The sequence below is a fragment of the Capricornis sumatraensis genome, chromosome 7, assembly GCF_032405125.1.
Source record: "Capricornis sumatraensis isolate serow.1 chromosome 7, serow.2, whole genome shotgun sequence".
Classification (NCBI taxonomy): domain Eukaryota; kingdom Metazoa; phylum Chordata; class Mammalia; order Artiodactyla; family Bovidae; genus Capricornis; species Capricornis sumatraensis.
Genome location: NC_091075.1, coordinates 17,870,031 through 17,876,832, shown reverse-complemented (window position 1 = coordinate 17,876,832; position 6,802 = coordinate 17,870,031). Strand labels below are relative to the sequence as shown.

At 42.9% G+C, this 6,802-nt stretch overlaps 1 pseudogene; it reads left to right on the top strand.

Moving 5' to 3' along the window:
- Positions 1-4,342: 4,342 nt before the first annotated feature.
- On the top strand, positions 4,343-4,681 carry LOC138082374 (protein Churchill-like; annotated as a pseudogene).
- Positions 4,682-6,802: the final 2,121 nt, after the last annotated feature.

Sequence of the window (6,802 nt, the reverse complement as noted above, 5' to 3'; positions counted from 1 at the left end):
ATGGTTACCCACTCCAGTATTCAGTCACTCAGTCAGTTCAGTCAGTTGTGTCCCATTCTTTGAGACCCCATCACCAACTCCCAGAGTTTCCTCAAACTCATGTCCATTGAGTTGGTGATGCCATCCAACCATCTTATCCTCTGTCATCCCCTTCTCCTCCTGCCTTCAATCTTTCCCAGCATCAGGGTCTTTTCCAATGAGTCAGTTCTTCGCATCAGATAGCCAAAGTATTGTAGTTTCTTTAGCATCAGTCCTTCCCGTGAATATTCAGGACTGATTCCCTTTAGGATTGACTGGTTGGATCTCTTTGCAGTCTAAGAGACTGCCAAGAGTCTTCTCCAACACCACAGCTCAAAAGAATCACTCAGTATTCTTGCCTGGAGAATTCCATGGACAGAGGAGCCTAGCGGTCTACAGTCCATGGAGTCACAAAGAGTTGGACATGACTGAGCGACTTTCCAATCGCAAAGAAAGGCAATGCCAAAGAATGCTCAAACTATCACACAATTGCACTCATCTCACATGCTAGTAAAGTAATGCTCAAAATTCTCCAAGCCAAATTTCAGCAATACGTGAACCGTGAACTTCCAGATGTTCAAGATGGTTTAGAAAAGGCAGAGGAACCAGAGATCAAATTGCCAACATCAGCTGGATCATGGAAACAGCAAGAGAGTTCCAGAAAAACATCTACTTCTGCTTTATTGACTATGCCAAACCCTTTGACTGTGTGGATCACAATAAACTATGGAAAATTCTGAAAGAGACAGGAATACCAGACCACCTGGCCTGCCTCTTGAAAAATCTGTATGCAGGTCAGGAAGCAGCAGTTAGAACCGGACATGGAACAACAGACTGGTTCCAAATAGGAAAAGGAATGCGTCAAGGCTGTATATTGTCACCCTGCTTATTTAATTTATATGCAGAGTACATCATGAGAAACGCTAGACTGGAAGAAACACAAGCTGGAATCAAGATTGCCGGGAGAAATATCAGTGACCTCAGATATGCAGATGACACCACCTGTATGGCAGAAAGTGAAGAGGAACTTAAAAGCCTCTTGATGAAAGTGAAAGAGGAGAGTGAAAATGTTGGCTTAAAGCTCAACATTCAGAAAACAAAGATCATGGCATCTGGTCCCATCACTTCATGGGAAACAGGGGAAACAGTGTCAGACTTTATTTTTTGGGGGGCTCCAAAATCAGTGCAGATGGTGAATGCAGCCATGAAATTAAAAGACTCTTACTCCTTGGAAAGAAAGTTATGACCAACCTAGATGGCATATTGAAAAGCAGAGACATTGCTTTGAGGACTAATGTCCGCCTAGTCAAGACTATGGTTTTTTCCTGTGGTCAAGTATGGATGTGAGAGTTGGACTGTGAAGAAGGCTGAGTGCCAAAGAATTGATGCTTTTGAAGTGTGGTGTTGGAGGAGACTCTTAAGAGTCCCTTGGACTGCAAGGAGATCCAACCAGTCCATTCTGAAGGAGATCAGCCCTGGGATTTCTGTGGAAGGAATGATGCTTAAGCTGAAACTCCAGTACTTTGGCCACCTCATGCGAAGAGTTGACTCATTGGAAAAGACTTTGATGCTGGGAGGGATTGGGGGTAGGAGGAGAAGGGGACGACCGAGGATGAGATGGCTGGATGGCATCATAGACTCGATGGACATGAGTCTGAGTGAACTCTGGGAGTTGGTGATGGACAGGGAGGCCTGGAGTGCTGGGATTCATGGGGTCGCAAAGAGTCGGACACGACTGAGCGACTGAACTGAACTGAACTGAACTGAGAAGATACTAAAGACAAACTCTGGGAGTTGGTGATGGACAGGGAGGCCTGGCGTGCTGCAATTCATGTGGCTGCAAAGAGTCAGACAAGAGTGAACTGAACTGAGCGACTTTCACTTTCACTTTCACTTTCCTGAGGACTACAGCCTCTCAGAAGCTCTGAGAGGACTTGTTCTAAAGAGGTAGGGGAGGAGCTGTATATATATATGAATTATTTTTAAATCTGGGAAATAGGTGTAGTCAAGCATTTGTGGTTGTTGTTGTTCAGTTGCTAAGTTGTGTCCAACTCTTTTACTATCTCATGTATTGTAGCCCCACTAGGCTCCTCTGTCCATGGGATTCCCAGACAAGAATACTGGAGCAGGTTGCCATTTCCCTCTCCAGAGGATGTTCCTAACAGGGATCAAATCCATCTCCTGCATTGGCAGGTGGATTCTTTACTACTGACCACGTGGAAAGTCTGTAGTCAAGCATACATCTCGGTAAAAGATGACTGCTAATCACACACACAGAAAACAAACTTCTCAAGTTTAATGATTTCAGTGCTTCTTTACTGGAAGATATAAGATCCAGTGTCATTGAAATCTCTCTTAGATCTGTATCTTAACTATCTAGGGACTGCTGCTGCTGCTGCTAAGTCACTTCAGCCATGTCCGACTCTATGCAACCCCATAGATGGCAGCCCAACAGGCTCCCCCATCCCTGGGATTCTCCAGGCAAGAATACTGGAGTGGGTTGCCATTTCCTTCTCCAATGCATGAAAGTGAAAAGTGAAAGTGAAGTCGCTCAGTCATTTCTGACTCTTAGCGACCCCATGGACTGCAGCCCACCAGGCTCCTCCGTCCATGGGATTTTCCAGGCAAGAGTACTGGAGTGGGGTGCCATTGCCTTCTATGAACTATCTAGGGATATATATATCCAAAATATGAATGTTTCATCCTATTTTTCTTCCAGCCCAAATTCCCTTCAGGGCAGCTGTCCTGGGCAACTGCAGAGGGATGAAACTTAAGTTCAGTTCAGTCACTCAGTCATGTCCAACTCTTTGTGACCCCATGAACCGCAGCATGCCAGGCTTCCCTGTCCATTACCAACTCCCGGAGTGTACTCAAATTCACATCCATCAAGTTGGGGATGCCATCCATCCATCTCATCCTCCATCGTCCCCTTCTCCTCCTGCCCCCAAACCCTCCCAGCATCAGAGTCTTTTCCAATGAGTCAACTCTTTGCATGAGCTGGCCAAAGTATTGGAGTTTCAGCTTCAACATCAGTCTTTCCAATGAACATCCAGGACTGATCTCCTTTAGAATGGACTGGTTGAATCTCCTTGCTGTCCAAAGGACTCTCAAAAGTCTTCTTCAACACCACAGTTCAAAAGCATCAGTCTTCGGCATTCAGCTGTCTTCATAGTCCAACTCTCACATCCATACATGACTACTGGAAAAACCATTGCCTTGACAAGACAGGCCTTTGTTGACAAAGTAATATCTCTGCTTTTGAATATGCTGTCTAGGTTGGTCATAGCTTTTCTTCCAAGGAGTAAGCATCTTTTAATTTCATGGCTGCGGTCACCATCTGCAGTGATTTTGGAGCTCAAAAAAATAAATTCTGCCACTGTTTCCCCATCTATTTGCCATGAAATGATGAGAGTGGATGCCATGATCTTTGTTTTCTGAATGTTGAGCTTTAAGCCAAGTTTTTCACTCTCCTCTTTCACTTTCATCAAGATGCTCTTTAGTTTTTCTTCACTTTCTGTCATAAGGGTGGTGTCATCTGCATATCGGAGGTTATTGATATTTCTCCTAGCAATCTTGATTCCAGCTTATGCTTCTTCCAGCCCAGTGTTTCTCATGATGTACTCTGCATATAAGTTAAATAAGCAGGGTGACAATATACAGCCTTGATGCACTCCTTTTCCTATTTGGAATCAATCTGTTCCATGTCCAGTTCTAACTGTTGCTTCCTGACCTGCATACAGGTTTCTCAAGAGGCAGATCTTGTGGTCTGGTATTTCCATTTCTTTCAGAATTTTCCACAGTTTATTGTGATCCACACAGTCACAATAAGGGATGAAACTTTACTCTTTGTGTAATTGGATAATGAGAGATACTCTGTTCTTTTTGTTTACAGTACAAGTACTACTTGTTGTTGTTTAGTCTCTAAGTTCGACTCTTGTCCAACTCTTTGGTACCCCTAGGACTGCTGCACACCAAGCTTCCCTGTCCACTATCTCCTGGAGTTTGCTCAAATTCATGTGGGTTGAGTTAGTGATGCCATCCAATCATCTCACCCTCCATTGCCCCCTTCTCCATCTGCCCTCAATCTTCCCCAGCATCCGGTCTTTTCCAATGAGTTGGCTTTTTGCATCAGGTGGCCAAAGTATTGGAGTTTCAGCTTTAGCATCAGTCCTTCCAATGAACACCCAGGACTGATCTCCTTTAGGATGGACTGGTTGGATCTCCTTGCAGTCCAAGGGACTCTGAAGAGTCTTCTCCAACACCACAGTTCAAAAGCATCAATTCTGGGAAGCACCAAAGGATCTTTGCTGTTAATGGCATCGCAATGTGTGTGGACTGTGTGGAGAAGGAATATCCCAACCAGGGTAACATCTGCCTGGAAAATGAATCTTTCTTGCTGAACTTTACAGGCTGTGCAGTGTGCAGTAAGTGAGATTTTATGCTGATCACAAACAAATCTTTGAAAGAGGAAGACGGAGAAGAAATAGTTACCTATGATCATCTTTGTAAGAATTGTCATCACGTAATAGCCAGGCATGAGTATGCATTCAGTATCATGGATGAATTTCAGGAATATACCATGCTGTGTCTGTTATGTGGTTAAGCTGAAGATACTATCAGCATTCTCCCGGATGACCCCTGACAAATGACTCTGTTATTCTAAGGATCCTTCTGCAGTTCTGTAATAATACTGTTGTGTTGGTTTACAATACAGCAAGCCTGATGATTTGCTTAGTTTATAATGGAAATTATTTGCATATTATTTTTTACTGCTTAGACTCACCTGTTCTTGAAAGAAAAAGAGTTCCCTGGCAGTCCAGTTGTTAGGACATGGCACTTTCACTGCTGTGGCCAGGGATCGGTCCCTGCCTGGGAAACTAAGACCCCACAAGCTGTATAGTGCAGCCCCCACTGCCCCCACAAAAAAAAGTAATTTAGGAAATTGCTGAGCTCTTCTGCTAAAATTCCCAGTGCATATCATTGCAGCCAGAATGAGGCATCTTTGTTAGCTGTTATATGTCTGAAAAATAACTAGGATGGAAAGCACATCTAGTGCCCAGATCTTGGTTCCAACAAAAGGAATCTAGGGCTCCTTGGAGAAGTGACTGAGTCTAGGACTGGGGCAGTAAATATACAAGATGAGCTTGGAGTATCTTGAGCCACAAAAAAAGGAAGAGCTTGAAGGGCAATCACAATGATTGGGAGTATGTCAAAAGGACAGAAGAACCCCCCAAAGAACCTCCCCAGTGACCAAGGCTGGAACAATCTGAGCAACAAAATAAAGTAGTATTGGATTATAACCCCCCAAAAAAACACAAAACAAAAGCATCAGTTCTTTGGCACTCAGCTTTCTTCACAGTCCAACTCTCACATCCATACGTGACCACTGGAAAAACCATAGCCTTGACTAGACGGACATTTGTTGGCAAAGTAATGTCTCTGATTTTCAATATGCTGTCTAGTTTGGTCATAACTTTCCTTCCAAGGAGTAAGTGTCTTTTAATCTCATGGCTGCAGTCACCATCTGCAGTGATTTTGGAGCCCAGAAAAATAAAGTCAGCCACTGTTTCCACTGTTTCCCCATCTATTTCCCATGAAGTGATGGGACCAGATGCCATGATTTTAGTTTTCTGAATGTTGAGCTTTACGCCAACTTTTTGACTCTCCCCTTTCACTTTCATCAAGAGGCTTTTTAGTTCCTCTCCACTTTCTGCCATAAGGGTGGTGTCATCCCCTCCAAGTCCATCCATGTTGCTGTAAATGGCAAACTTTCTCTCTTATGACTGAGTAGTATTCCATGTTAATATACATACCACTTCTTCTTTGTCCATGCATCTGTTGATGGACACTAAATTTGCTTCCATAACTAAGCAATCATAAATAATGCTGCTATGAACATTGGGGTACATGTATCTTTTACTAATAATGCTTTTATTTTTTCCATATGTATACCCAGGAGTGAAAATTCTGGGTCATGTGGTAGTTCAAGTTTTAGTTTTTTGAGAAACCTCCACACGGTTTTCCACAAGGGCTGCACCAATTTATATTCTCACTGACAGTGTAGGAGGACTTTTTTTTTTTCCCCTTATCCTTACCAAAATTTCCTCTTTGTTGTCTTTTTGATGACAGCCATTATGACAGGTGGTTTTGGTTTGCATTTCCCCAATGATCAGTGACGTTGAGCACCTTCTCAGTACCTGGTAGCTATCTGTATGTGTTCTTTAGAGAAATGTCTATTTAAATCCTCCTACTAATTTTTAAGCAGATCATTCTTTTTTTTTTTTTTTTGGTGTTGTATTGTATGAGTTCTTTGAATATTTTGGATCTTGTTGGATATATCATTTGCAAACATCGTCTCCCATTCAGTAGGTGACCTTTTTGTTTTGCTTGATAGTTTCCTCTGCTACGCAAAAGCCTTTTAGTTTGATGTTGTCCCATTTCTTTGTCTTTGTTTTGTTTTCCTTGCCTGAGGAGACATAGCCAAAAAACCATTGCTAAGACTGATGGCAGAGAACTTAACTATTTAACTTCACTATTTATTTTCCAGAGGGTTCATGGTTTCAGAGATCTTAAGTGAAGTCTTTAATCTATTTTGAGTTTATTTTTGTTCATGGTGTGAAAGAATGTGTTCAGTTGCTCATTCGTGTCTGACTTTGCAACTCTATGGGCTGTAGCCTGTCGGGCTGCTCTGTCCAGGGGATTTTCCTGGCAAGTTACAGAAGTGAGTTGCCATTTTCTCCTTCAGGGGATCTTTCTGGCCCTGGAATCGAACCTGCATCTCTTG